General features: G+C 36.3%; 1 pseudogene; it reads right to left on the bottom strand.

The window, feature by feature from the left end:
* Positions 1 to 8463: 8463 nt before the first annotated feature.
* On the bottom strand, positions 8464 to 9133 carry LOC114633259 (annotated as a pseudogene).
* Between the last annotated feature and the right edge of the window lie 6059 nt (positions 9134 to 15192).

Genomic DNA, 15192 nt, shown 5'->3' with positions numbered 1-15192 from the left:
CTAAAGACACTTAACTTTAATGAGGTAGTTGAAACACTGCTCTTTAGAAAAAAAATAGCATTCTACCAAAATCCTCATAATCAAAGTAAGTAATATTATAGCAACATTTTAAATAAAAATTTAGGCAAAACATGATGAAAATGTAAACATCTTAAAACTATTTTGTTACTCATCTTTTCTTTTGCATGAAATTCCAATATGACATCACATAAACTTGATAATAGAATAAGTGTTGATTTGTAATATACAGTGAAGTGCTATACAGCAATGAGAGTAGAGTAACTGTCTCTATCTTCTGTAAGAGCATCAGTGAATCTCATTGCTATTAAGTGATATAGATCAGACAAGACAAGCAAAGAGCATACTAGTAATTTTATTACTTCAAAAAATTTTAAAGGGTGAAATTAATCTAGATGTTAGAAGAAAGGCTATCAGTTCTTTTCAGTCGAGAAAAAGGGATTTATTAGCAGTTCAGGTGGATTCTGTGTTTGGTCAGTATACTTTATAAGTGATACACTTTTAGAGAAGTTATCAGAATGTTTACATAATTTGTATGTTATATATACTGTATAGTTTAGAAAATTTTAAAAGGAAATTATGAGATTTTTAACATTGTCTAGGTATTTGACAATACTGCAAAACAAATATAAAAATGCAACAGGTCTTTTATTTAAAAAGTATTATCCAAAAGGAAAATTCGTTCTTTACAATTGATTGTTCAAGAACAGACAGCTCTTTGATGTTTTATATCACTTAATATCAATGAGATGAATCGATGCTCTTACAGAGGATATAGATAGTTACTCCACATTCATTACTGTATAGCAATTTACTGTGTATTACAAATCAACAGCTACTCTATTATCAATTTTATGTAATGTCATATTGGAAGTACAGTGTTTTTTCAAACTTAAATGGACACTGAAACAGTCGGATGGAGAGTACCTGAATAAGATTTGACATTGGTGCTTGTGGATAAAATATATATTGTGTGCACACAGAAGATGCAAAATAAAAGATTTCAAGTTTCAGAACTATACTCATCTCTCAAAAGAATACAGAGATTATAATACAGAGTAGGGTATAGTGGGAAATTTTCCCCGCAAGTTGGGAGGAGCTAAGGTGGGAGGAGTAAGGAGAGGAAGAGGAGGATTAAGGGGAGGAAGAAGAAGGAGGAAGATTAGGAGAGATGGGACAGAGATGTGGCGCCATGGATGACCATGCATGTACCAAGAACAGTACTGTGTAACAACTTATATATGGGTTAGTTAATTGGGAAACACCTCCAATTGTGTGGGCATATTGTTATTGAACATTATCAAACTTGGAAAGCCTTTGGATAATCTAAACATTAGAGTCTCATTTATACCAAGTCCGTGTGGATGGCGGGATGGTCTGGGTGCAGCCCAGCCTTGTAGAGACAGAGTGGAATATTGGCAGAGCCATCTCCCACATGTGAGTGGCAGGGCCAGTGTTTCTGGCTGGCCATTTCTAGCTGCAGTGCACACGTGGCCTTCAACCACAGAACATGGTGGCTGAACTAGGTAAAGCCACCTCAGCTTAGATAGTTGGCTTAACCAGTGGCTATTTTTAAATAATTACCTCAACAGTAGGGTATCTCTACTCTGCCCGAAATCTCCTTCCACATGATCTCTATAGAAGACTATTAATCTCCTTCCACATGATCTCTATAGAAGACTATTATAGGTCTCAAATGATTTCTTGTTGAGAGAGAGAGAGAGAGAGAGAGAGAGAGAAGGAGGAGGAAGAGGAGGAGGAGGAGGAGGAGGAAGGAAGGAAGGAAGGAAGGAAGGAAGGAAGGAAGGAAGGAAGGAAAAGGAAGTGAAAAAACATTTTATGCCATTGACAGAAATCATGCAAAATTATGATATCTATTTAGATGTGGAATGTTCTAATAAATAATAAATATTACAGGAAATTTACTTATTATGAATTAATTAGGTGAATTGAATCTTTGTCCCTAACGAACCTTGAATCTTTGAACTGGGTGCTTCATCGCAAACAAATGTCAGATAGAATTTTCCAGATTTAATCCAGATGTGTTTTGCTTGAGTGGCGATTGGTCCATTTGAATTTAAATGGATTTGCCTATGGGACTACTGTAATGAAGTTCCATGTGATATTTAGAAAATGACAACAATTGTTTCTAAATTTAATCTTTTGCGGAGTCACCTGGGAGTTGTGTTTTGGTTTGTTTTAAAAACTATCACTTTAGAAATCACCCATTAAAAATTCTTGGCAGCAGTAGAAAAAAATGTAGGCTCCAAAGCGCTTAAATTCCACTGAAGTTTTTTAGTTCATTGCTGTTTCTACTCTTTGTAGTGGGGAGAAATAATGGACTCATTAGGTGCCCCAGGAAACACAGAACAGAACAATTTGAGTCAGACTTTGTTAAGTAGCACCAGCTTTATGAAAACTGCTTAGGGTATCCAGAAATCTATACTTACCTATTCATAGGCTTGGTGGTTCAAACAAACAAGATAGATAAATCCAAAACACTGAAAGTAAGTTCTGAAAAAGAACCTGTGCTTTAAGCCTCTTGTGTAAACACTGCTAGTGAAACAAGATACTTTTCTGATAGTTTGGTAAGAGTATGTCTTTTGACAAATAAAAGCATGACTTCTTTAGTAAATTCTCTTCCTTATTACTGCTTCACAAAATAAAACTGTTTTCAATTTAAATAATTATGTACACTTATGTATTGGTTACATTCAGCTGCGCTGCTCATAGTTTCAAACCAAGCAGTTATACTCTACGCTTTATGACAGTTAACATCCAACCAGTTGAGAATTACCTCTCTGATATGGCAACATCTAACTGTCAGGTTCACTCCTCCAAAAGAAAAGAATAAAATAAAAGTGTATACTTTCATGTGCCATATGCAATTGGTGTGCTCTCTGCTCAATAAGCCTGAGAGTGGAAACTAGATATTTAAAATGAGTTCTAATGGCTATTCAGTGTCTTGTTGCCTGGACTGCTTTTAGGAAAAGTTTAGTCTCTTCCTTTTGTATGCTTCTCTGGTGGCTCCCAAAATATATATCAGTTCCATAATCAGTTTGCATCCACATTTGCAGGCTCTGCTTTGATTTGAAGACAACACTCACAGTACAACATCTCTCAGCATTGCTAACTGCCCTCACTCACTTTGCATTGTCTCTATTAGACTTGTGCCTACCCTACTTGTTTCTACCCTGCCTGGACTCTCCATCTACACTACCCATATGCTGCCAACACTTTACCTCACACAGTATCTCCAACCATGTACATATTGCATGTTCCAGTCTTTTTATTTGTACTAAGACTTCAAAGAGATTATTGCTCATTCTGGGCAGTATAAATACCTTACACAAGGTATTCACCCAATTTCCATGCTAGTGAAATTTCAATTGTTTACCAGATTGGTATACTGTTATAACTTATAAAATCTCTTAGTATATAGGGCCGAAAAAATTGAACTAGTGAAATTGTTCCTCATCCAGTCTTTTATACACTAGAAACAAAGGGAATTTCTGCTTATGCTTATTTAGAGAACAGCAAACTGCATCTTTCACAAATGATAACAAATTCTTCTTCACTTTCACTTCCTTTATTAATTTAACATATTAACACTATGACCTAATCAAAGCATGCTGCTATTGCTTAATAGCAGAAGTCTCATGTCTCAAGAATGTAGCCCCTTCCCCTCTGCCCTTATCTCTGATGGATCATGTAGACGTTCTCCTCCAACTTTTCTTAACCCCAACTCATCACTTTATCCCGCCTACCCCAAATCCACCAGGCATTCCCTGGGAACATCAGGCCAATCCAGCCAGGGAAGTAGGTAGGCTAAGTTCAGAATTTCACATCTCCCTCTTCTCATAGCATTAAGGGCCTACATTAAGAAATTGGTAATATCTGATACCAGTAACTTAACAGCACACTGGAAAGCTCTAAAACACAAAGAAGTAATCACACCCAATAGGAGTAGATGGCAAGAAATAGTCAAGGTCTGGCTGGCATCAATAAAATAGAAACAACAATAAAACAGTACAAAGAATCAAGGAAACATAATATGTTCTTTGAAAAAAGTCAATAAGATTGACAAACACTTATTCAATTTAACTAATGGTAGTAGAAGATGCTCTGAATTAACAAAACTAGAAATGATATAACAACAGACACTGAGGAAATCCCAAGAAAATTTAGGACAACCTTTTAAAATCCTTTATGCCACCAAATTTTAAAATGAAAAAAAAAGGGGATAATTTTCTCAGTATATACCACTTACCAAAGTTAATCCAAGATCAGATAAATAATTTAAACAGACTTAATATCCTAGTTTTAAAAAGAAGCAGTACAAGAACCTGCCTGACATTCATAGTAGAAGAAAGACAGAAACATGTTAATTAAAAATTTCCTAATCAAAAAATGTCTAAGGTCAGAAGATTTTAGTGTTGAATACTCCCAAACTTTCAAGGAAGAGCTAACAAATTATTCCATAAAATAGAAACAGAAGGAATATTGCCCAACTTGTTTTATAAGACCATAATTAACCTGATACCCAGACCAAATAAAGACCCAATGAAGAAAGGAAGCTACAGGCCAGTTTCCTTTGTGAATGTAAATGCAGAAATCCACAATAAAAATATCTTTAAATGAATAAAGAATATACTAAAAAGGTCCATCCTGATGAAAGACGCTTATGACAGAGATTCAGGAATGACTAAACAAATATAAATAGAGAAAAGCCATCCAATCTTATCTACCTATCTATCTATCTATCTATCTATCTATCTATCCATTCGAACAATTAAAACAAAAACAATGATCATCTTGTTAGATACAGAAAAGGCCTTTGACAAAATCCAGCACCCCTTTGTAATAATTGTCCTGTGAAGGTTAGATGTAGAGCATGTTCTGACTAGAGACCCTTAATGGCACACACATGCTCAGCAGGTGCTTCAGCATTTACTAACCCCAGAACATGCCTGACATCCAGAGTAGAATAAAGAAAGAACATGTGATCAGTGCAGCCAATTGGCTGGTGTCACATCTGAGGGAACATGGGCAGAGGGTATGAAGGCACTCTTCACTAAAACACCTAAGAGTCTGCTTCTGCGTCTCACCTGTCTCCCTGAATCTGTGTGGTTGATTCTGTGCCTTTCTTACTTCCCACCCACAAAGGTTGGCTGGGGAGCCAAGGGCTAGGGCAACAGTTAGGGATCCAAGAGGCATATCTCAATGAGATTAAAACAGTTTACAGGAAGTCCATAGCAAACATCAACGTAAATGAAGAGAAATTAAAAAATAATCCTACTAAAACCAGGAAAATTAAATGTTTCCTACTTGAACAAGTAATTCTGAAATTGTGTCTTTGCAGAGTAAAAGAAAAATGGTACTTAAAATTATATTGTATTTCAATCCTCTTCAACATGCTCAAAACATGTAAAAGTATTAAAACTTTTTCCCAAACTGATTATTTCCCAGATATATAGGAGATTATGTTGTACTCTGAGCCCATTTGCTTGCAGGAACAGATTCTGAGCATGGATGTTATCAAATAAAATACAACCACGAGAACTTCATAACTGTCATTGATTTCTCTTTATAGAAGAAAGGCTCAGTAAGATTGAAAATACAGACACACAAGAAGGAATAAACCACATTGTTCATTTTTACAACATGGTTTTACCTTAGCCTACAAGATGTTGCTAGGTCTACTCAGGTTGTTGGCCCTACATAGGTGAATACTTCAGTTAAGGCTTCTATTTCTGAAAGGACCAGATGAATGGTGTGATGAGTAAAAATCAACTCTTCAATTAGGTAAGATAAATGCCAAGAATAAAATTTCAAAGGAAAATGGCATAGACACTGTGATCAACTGCATGGCTTTTCCCGTGTGCAGCTACATAACAATTCTGAATACAGAACAGAAGTGGTCTCTGCCTGGCGTTTTCCTCCATACGTGTATATATGATGCTCATTATTGCAGGTGAGAAACCCAGTTTCTTTGAATTCACAACCATTGTCTGGTTATGATCCCTCTAACAATGTGCACACATCAAAGCAGAACTCATTTCAAAGGCTTTTTGAATTAAATTAAATATCTGAAGCACCACAAAAACGCCTGCCTAAAAATAACCTCGGCTTGCTGAACTCCTTTCATCTAATGCTGTGTTCTGACAAAAAGGTAATCGAAGTGTTCTTGCATGACTTCTCCCTCTCATATTCATGTCATCTTATTGGTGATGGTTCTGTCTGACTCTGGCTGCTTCCGTTATCATCCTGCATTGTATTAGTTGAAATCGAATTTGAGACAGTAAATATTATCCCTGATACAGAAGATAAGCCTGAATGAAGGATAAGGCTACATTAAGCTATTTAATCAATATATCATTTATAAATTAAGCTACAGAAGACAGAAGGAAGAAACACTATGAAAAACTAAATATATATTCATTTTGACATTTTTAATGTATATTAAAATATACTATTAATCTGCTGTACATCATGAAAAACCTGATACCCTTCAATTCAGCTGTTGCTTACATCTTCTATGAAGTATCATTTTGTTAATGACCAAGAAATAACATTAAATCTTACCAACCTGTGAATGTTTAGAACCGAATTTATTCGCTTTAGTTAATGGTTCAGTCTCTGGGACCCCCCAAGGGTCCAGGATAGTTGATTCTGTTGGTCTTCCTGTGGAGTCCCTATCCTTTTCAAGTCTGGATAACCAAGCTATAATCCGCAGACCTAAAGAATACAAATAATGAGGAGGGCCCAATGGAAGATGCTTGAATCTTTCTTAGAAGGGGAAATAAAATATATATTGGAGGTGGTGGGAGAGAAGGAACTGGGTAGAAGAGAGGATGGGGAAGGGAACATTCAGTGGACCAGATGTAGAAAGGACAGATGGAAATTGATGATAGGTGTGTGTGTGTGGGTCATCTCTATGACATGTCAGAGACTTGTGATGTTAGAGGTCCCAAAGCATCTATGGTGGTGACACTAGCTGAGACTCCTAGCAGTATGGGATAAAGCTTCTGAAGTGGCTACTTCCTATAGCAGGGAAGGATTTCCAATAGATGTATAAGGACAATAACCCACTCAAAACTTTTGAAGCAAAATGTCTCCCGCCTACAAGCTGTGTAGATACAAAAAAGAAGGAGAGACTAAGGGAATGGTCAACCAATGACTAGACCAAATTGAGCCCGCCCCATCCTATGAGCAAGAACCAATCCCTGACATGATTCATAATACTCTATTACACTTGCAGAGAAGAGCCTAGCATAACTGCCTCTGAGAGGCTCTACCCAACAGCAAATGGAAATAGATGCAGAGACCCACACTCAAATATTAGACCAAGCTCTGGAAGTCTTGTGGAAGACTTGGGAGAAGGATTAAGAAACCTGAAGCCCAGTTTTAATTTCCAGCTCTACACACTGTAGATATGGTGACACAAACAATGCCAGCAGTCTGGAGGGCAAGGGAGGAGGGTCAGAATTGAAGGTCACTATCCGATATAAATAGAGTTCTTGGCTAGGTGAACCAGATAGCCCATCTCAGAATGAAAACTAATGTAAAAATATATTTGATCCCTCAGGATCATCATATTTCTGGTGTTACAGTATGGGGAATGCACACATGAAATTCATGAGTAAACCTCCACGACTTTGGCTAATGTTGTTAATGCCTAAAACTTCTTTGAAAATATTAAGATCAATCCTATGATAGGTTGGAAATTAAAAGACATGCTGTGCTCCCAGTCAGCAGGGAATACAAAACGGCTTTACCTTTATAAAAATGTCAGCATGGACCTCTCCACGGCAGTAAATTAAAGGTGTCATATAATATACCCCTCGCATGCAAAGTGTCAGTCCACCAATTAATGCCTCACTTGTAAGTGTCACTGGATGCTAATTTTAAATGATTTTGGGATCTTGTACATTTTTATTGATGAATGTGTCAAGGAGGTGCAAGTCCTGAATAATCGTATGAACATCAGTACACCACAAACCGAAGCTTGTAAAGTGGGCTTACAAAGTAAAGAGACTAAGTGTCAGTTTTGTTTCAATGTCCCATCAAGAATAGATGTCTGGTCTGAGCATGTATGGTATCTAAGCATTGTGGTATGCTTTGCAGTATATATTTTTATTTAGTTATTTGATATGTTCAGTGTTTTGCAATCTTTTCAAATACAAAAAGGGAGTCATGTATATGTGTGTTTGGGGCGAGCAAACTATCCCACAGTTGTTTATGAAGAGATTGGTCCTGCTTCATTATTATAATTGCTTTGCTGTATTTTCTGCTTATAAAAAAATAGAATTATGAATTTTCTGTACTCTGTTGAGTCAGAGAAAGCACTTTAAGTGGTAATGGACATAAATGGTGCAAACATTATAGAATAACATTTTTGGGGGGTTATCAGATAATCCTTTGTTGAAATTTTCTTGTTGCCTCTTAATTAACTGGACACGTCACTACACCGCTGTTTATGTCATCTATGATGTCATGAGGATAGTGGCCATCCACATTGTAGCCTACAGACTGTGCAGTACCCAGGATGTCCTTGGCAGTTCCAGAAAGTACTCTGGCCAGAGACTAGTGTCTCATCTCCCAGACAATGTTGACAATCTCATCAACAGTGGTGTTTCCACTGTATTTAATGTTTTTCTGCTTCTTCCTGTCTCTCTTGGTGGTTCCTTGAGGGCTTTGATGATCAGGGCAGAGACAGAGGGCACCACCTCAATCTGGATCTGTCTGTTCTGGGTGGTCAGTTTCACTGTAATCCTGAGACCTTTCCAGTCATCGATAGTCTTGGCAATGTAATCACCAACTTTTATTTTGATATTTTATTTATTTACATTTCAAATATTATCCCCTTTCCTGGTTTCCACATTGCAAACTCCTATCCCATCCCTAACATTTTTGGAAACAGACCCAGGGGACCAATCTTAGTGGCCAAGGCAGATGTGGCACGGACCTTGTCTCAGTGCACCTCAAGTATATGATTTTGGTTTATTTGGGGTCGAATTTGGGTGGCAACTGCTGTTGGATAAGCCCGGATTCTGGACTACCAAAGAAAGTTGAACAGTAGCCTCCTCCAAGCAGAAAGTCGAAAAGGTAACATATTTTTAAGCATATGCATGTGAAGGCAACTTAAAAGAATCTAGAATCATTTAGAAGAGCGTAAGTTTCCAGATTTGACTAATTCATTTGGGAGAATGACCTCAAATGTGGGTAGCATCACTCAATGTGCTGGTATCCTTGATTAAATATAAGAAGAAAGGGCGGGAGCATCATCATTTTTCACACCACCCTTGCTTGTGGATACAATGTGACCATCCACCTCAGGCTCAATCCTGACTTTCACAGGATTGTCCAGTGTACCTTAAACTAAGATCCAAAATGCAAACCTTTCCTTCCTAAAGCTAGTTTTGTCAAACGTTCTGTGACCACAATGAGAATGATACACAAAATTGGTACCAGAAGTGGAGTTACTGTGGTGATAACACAATGCTGTATTTCTTAGGCCTTTGGAAGTTTTAAAAATATTTCCCATTGTTTTTTCTTTAATTGAAATTTTTTCTCTCACATAATATATTCTGCTTATAGTTTCCCTGCCCTGAACTTCCTCTTAATTCTGACCTCTTCCCCACACATCTAGATCCTTTCCACTTCTGTCTCTCATTAAAAAATAAAAAGGATTCTAGGGGATAACAATAAAATGTATAAAAGTATAATAAGATAAAATAAAAACTATCACATCAGAATTGGACAAGACAAACCAACAAAAGGAAAATAGTCCAAAAGAAGGCCCAAGAATCTGAGACCCACTTGTTCACATACTCAGTCATCCCATAAAAACAGTAAACTGGAAGCCACAATACATATTTATGATGTGACTCATGGCTAGACCCTGTGCATGTTGCCACAGTCTCTGTGAGTTCATATGAGTTTTGCTCACGTTGGTTTAGATGGCTCAGCTTTCTTGTTGTCCTGTATCCCTTCTGGTTCTTACACTCTTCCAAATCCTATTCTCTGGGATTTCCTGAGACTTGGTTTGAGAGATTTGATGGAAATATTTGATGGAGGTCTGAGTGTTTCAAGTGGCCTTGTAGTAAGGAGGAGGATCCTTCAGATAGAGGCACAGAAGTGGTATATCTGAATCTTGGAGCAGAACTATTTCCAATTTACTGAGAAACCATGAAATTGATTTCCAAAGTGGTTGTACAAGTTTGCACTCCCACCAGCAATAGATGAGTGTTCCCCTTGCTCCACATACTTACCAGCATGTGCGGTCACTTTGAGTTATTTTTATCTTAACCATTCTGACAGGTTAGATATAATCACAGAATTGTTTCGATTTGTACTTCCTTTACGACTAAGAATGTTTAGAATTTCTTAAATGCTTCTCAGCCACTAGAGATTCTTTTGTTGAGAATTCTCTGTTTACATCTGCACTACATTTTTAATTAGGTTATTTTGTTTGTTGATTTGGTTTACCTGAGTTCTTTATATATTTTGTATATCAGCCCTCTGTCAGATGCAGGGTTGGTGAAGATCTTTTCCCATTCCTTTTGATAGTCTCCTTTGCCTAACAAAAGATTTACAGTTCCATGAGGTCCCATTTATTAATTGTTGATCTTAGTGCCTGAGCTCTCGGTATTCTGTTCTGGATGTTGTCTCCTGTATCAGTGCATTCAAGGCTATTCCCCAGTTTTTCTTGTATCAGATTTAGTGTACTCTTATGTTGAGGTCTTCAATCTACTTGGATTTGATTTTTGTGCAGCATTATAGATATGGGTCTATTTGCATTCTTCTACACACAGATATCCAGTTAGAGCAATATTAGTTGAAGATACCTTCCTTTTTTCTATTGTAGATCTTTGGTTCTTTGTCAAAAATCACATGTCTATGTTATGTGAGTTTTTCTGGGTCTTTTATTTGATTCCTTTAATCAACCTGTCTGCTTTTCTGCCAACAATATGCAGCTTTTATTACTCTGTAGTACAACCTAAAATTAGGGATGGTGATACCTCTAGATGTTCTTTTACTGTTCATGATTGTTTTAACTATCCTGGGTTTTTTGTTTGTTTGTTTCTTTGTTTTTCTTTATCAAGTTTAGTATTTCATTTTCAAAGTCTATAAAGAATTGTGTTCAAATTTTGATGGACATTACACTGAGTCTGTAGGACTTGCTAGAAACTTAGGATAATGAAAATTCCTAAGAGTCTATGAGGGTGACCCTAGCTAAGACTCCTAGCAATGGGAGATATTGGACCTGACATGGCCATCTTGTGTAACCATAAAAGTCTTCAAATGGAGGGATTGGAACACTAACCCAGGCACAAAATCTATAACTCATAATTTGTGCTGCCACCAAGATATGTAGGAATGAAGATGGAGCAGCAATTGAGGAAATGACCAATGAGTGACTAACCACCACTTGAGACCTGTTTCATGAAAGAGAACTCACCCCTGATAATATTAATGATATTCAGTTATACTTGCAGACATGTGCTTAATATAACTGTCATCTAAGAGGCTTCACCCCGCAGTAGGTAGGAAACAAATAGAGGAACCCACAGCCAAACATTAGGTAGAGCTCAGGGAATCTTGTGTCAAAGGTTGAGGAAGGATTGAAGGAGTCAGATAGGTCAAGGGCATCACAGCAAAACAACAAAAAAATAATATTATATTAAGAATAAAGTATCTGGAGTTAAATATTGTAAAAACTCAAATACTGTATCAAGTTAATGAATATTTAAATTGCTACACTGACTAGAATAGGACCAGAAATGTCTCGTGTTTTATAAATGATTTTCTGAGAACTCTCAGTGTTCCCCATTGTTTTCAGCATAAGAAGCTCAGAAACTCAGAAATTGCTATGTCAGCACTCAATGTGAAATAATACAATGACTTTGATACTAGAATATTGTAGAATGATTGTCAAAATCTTACCATAAAAGCCAAGGTCTTATTTGTTCTGGATTCATTTAGTTTTATCCCACTTCTCTGTGTTCCAGAGTACTGGCCATTGTTGAAGTATCATATTTTTATAGTGTGTGTGTGTGTGTGTGTGTGTGTGTGTGTTTCTTGACTTAGGAGAATTCCAGCTCTATTCTCTCTTCCTATTCCATCCATTTATGTGCTTGACCAGTGTCTTTAACTACACTTTCTATTCCTTTAACTTCAGTTGCATTTCCTAGAGGGAACCCCACACATTCGGCTCTCTACACTATGCAAGCAAATTTCTTCCCTTTGTTCATGGTCGTGATGGTAGTCATGGTGGTGATAGTGAGTGTATACTGGGTGTGTGAGTATTCATGTGTGTTTGTATATGCATAGGCCAAAAATTAACTCAGCTTCTTTCTTGGCTGCTTTTCTCTCTATTGATTGATGTAGTGCTTCTTGCTCATATGTCTGGCTGGTATAGCTAGCCTGCTTGTCTAGGAAAACTCTGTCTCTCTCTCCTGAACACTGAACCTGCAGGCAAGCTCCCACATCTACCCAGCTTTTACTCACAGTCTGAGGATACAATTCATAATCCTCATGCTTACATAGCAAGAACTTTATGTGTCAAGCCATCTTCAGCTCCCACATGCCTCTGTGTCAAGTATTTCTATAATCTCCTTGGTGGTGAGTACAATATGTTTAAAATTAACATTATTAATTTATTATTAATGATTACTTAATAACAACAAACGTATAAATTAAATATGAATTATATCCCTGGTTCCTACTAAATTACTATTAGACATAATAGATGTATTGCTATTATATGTAACAGAGGCCAAATATGTTAAGCGCATTGTTGAATATACAACTAACGTTCTACAAATACTGTTGATGTAGGCAGTCCTAACTTCCATGTTAACAACTTTTCCTCCTTTAATTTTCTTTCCTCTTTCTATTCCAAATTATATCTGGTATGTTTAATAAAGATAATTAAATGTGTTTATTCATTCATAAAATTTGATATAAAGGATGAAATAGGTAACCTATTGTTTCTTACATGTTATGAAGTTATTATTTTCACTTGATGCCTGTGCGGATGTTTGTGCACTGGACTGACAATTCACACATTAAATTAGATGTTGCTTTATGGACACTTCACCTTGTTCAACCAAAAGCTAACCTGGTTGACCAAAATCGCTAATACTGTGGTAGTAAGGTCATTCTCATCTCTGCTGCCGCAAATGGCACTTCAGCAGTGGAGAAACTGGAAAACAGAGCCAAAGGTGGATATTGAGAAATAAGCTTGAACTATGGAAGATGGTAAGTATTAACTGGAGAGTTTGAGGTTAATTAAAATAATGGAAATTAAAACAAAACAAGACAAAAACAAATAACAATGAGAAGTATATTTTTTTTGCTAAATTGTTTATCCTCTGATCTCAGTATTTGCAGGTATCATTATTTCTTCCAAATAGTTGGTTGTTAAAATCTGTTTCTATTCTCTACAAAAGACCATTTTTTCTATGATATAATGACAATTATTTCTTAGCACTTATGAGCAGAATTTAGTAGATCATGCTTTAATAAGATTTCTATCCCTCGATACCATCCATTCTTGCTAATGTCCTTGGCACATGAGAATTTTAGAGTTTTTACCAAGCTCTCCTCCATCAGAGATACATAAAGAGATTTATGTGCAAAAAATCCATTAATATTAATGAGATTAGCACTCATAAATCTGACGTTACTGCTGATAGAGTAGATTCTGGAAACAGTAAAACTCTTTACATTAATTATGGAACAAATCTAGTTACTTTGTCAAATACATAAATACATGAAACACTTAAGTAGTGAAGTAATTAACATACAAATAATTAGTCGAAGTCATAAAATTCTACTAATTATGATAATAAAAAATTTTAAACAATTACCCTTTTCATTTTGACAACTGTTTTTCTTTCCAGCGGTGAGCTCATTTTTAAATAGTGAAATGGTATAGCCTCTCTAGATACTATGTCAAGGACTGGCACTCCTCAAGTGTCTTCATTAGCAAGGCATTGATCTCCATTCAATACATGCATTGCTATATCTAATCATGATTGCAATATTTCTTCTGATGTGAAAATCTGTCATTTCTTGGCATCCTCAATTCTTTGTTTACACACACACACGTTTGCATAATTTTATTGTTTTACAATCCACCTGTCTACAGGAAGATAAAGGTTACAGACCTAATAACAAGACATTAATTTATCATTCTATCAAAGTGTTTCCACACTTATTGAACAACTATTGTTTCCACACAGGTAAAGAGATGTCTTACTGCCTTAAAGAAGTCTCACACTAGGAAAGTGGTGGAGCAAATATATAGTGATAATTGTGTATAATGGAAAAATGGAGAAAAGTTATTTCATGGAATTTTTTATGCTGACAAGATAATTCTGGAGAAGGCAGACACGGCTGAAAGCAGCTTCTTATTTATTACTCCATACCAATTAACTTGTTTTATGGCAGCACAAATTTTAATTTGTGGATGTTTGAAATAAATTTATCAGGTAAAAAAAAAACAAATATAATTTTATTCTTTTACCCACATCATACAACAAGGAAATCATGAATATTTTGGGGTCTGTGGTGTGTGTATGTGTGTGGGGGGTATGTCTGTATCTGTGTGTGTAAGGAAGTTGCAGTAATAGTTACTTCTCCCGTTACTCTGATATAATATCTTACAAGAAGCAGTCAATGGAGGAAAAGTTAGTTTGGGCTATGGTTCCATCATGGAGATGAAGTTCTGGCCTCAAGAAATTGAAGCAACTGATCACATTCTACCAGCAGTTAGGAAACAGAAAGGGATGAATCCTGGCACTCAGCTATCCTTCCAGTTATATTCATTGTAGGACCATATTGCTTGAAATATGTCACCTACGTTTAGGAAGAAATATCTTCCCACCATGATTAATCTCAGCTAAATACACTATCATAGATATGACCAGAGATGTCTTTCTGTAGTTTCCCCAGTTTAAGAAACCATCCTTAAAATGAATTTGCATTTTTATATAATTTCTTTAGTAGGTGGAATTTTGCATGAGAATAATTTTTCTGGTTTTTCTGGTTCAGGGCAAAGAGTCACATTTCTCTTCAATAACTCTAAGGACATTACGAATTACAGCAGTCTTGAGGTATTCTTGTCTATATGAGTAAGCATTGTACTCAATTATATATTTCATA

Source organism: Grammomys surdaster, unplaced genomic scaffold (genome assembly GCF_004785775.1).
Source record: "Grammomys surdaster isolate TR1022 unplaced genomic scaffold, NIH_TR_1.0 98, whole genome shotgun sequence".
NCBI lineage: Eukaryota > Metazoa > Chordata > Mammalia > Rodentia > Muridae > Grammomys > Grammomys surdaster.
The sequence above is the reverse complement of the archived record's forward strand: the minus strand, read 5'-3'. Positions and strand labels throughout refer to the sequence as shown.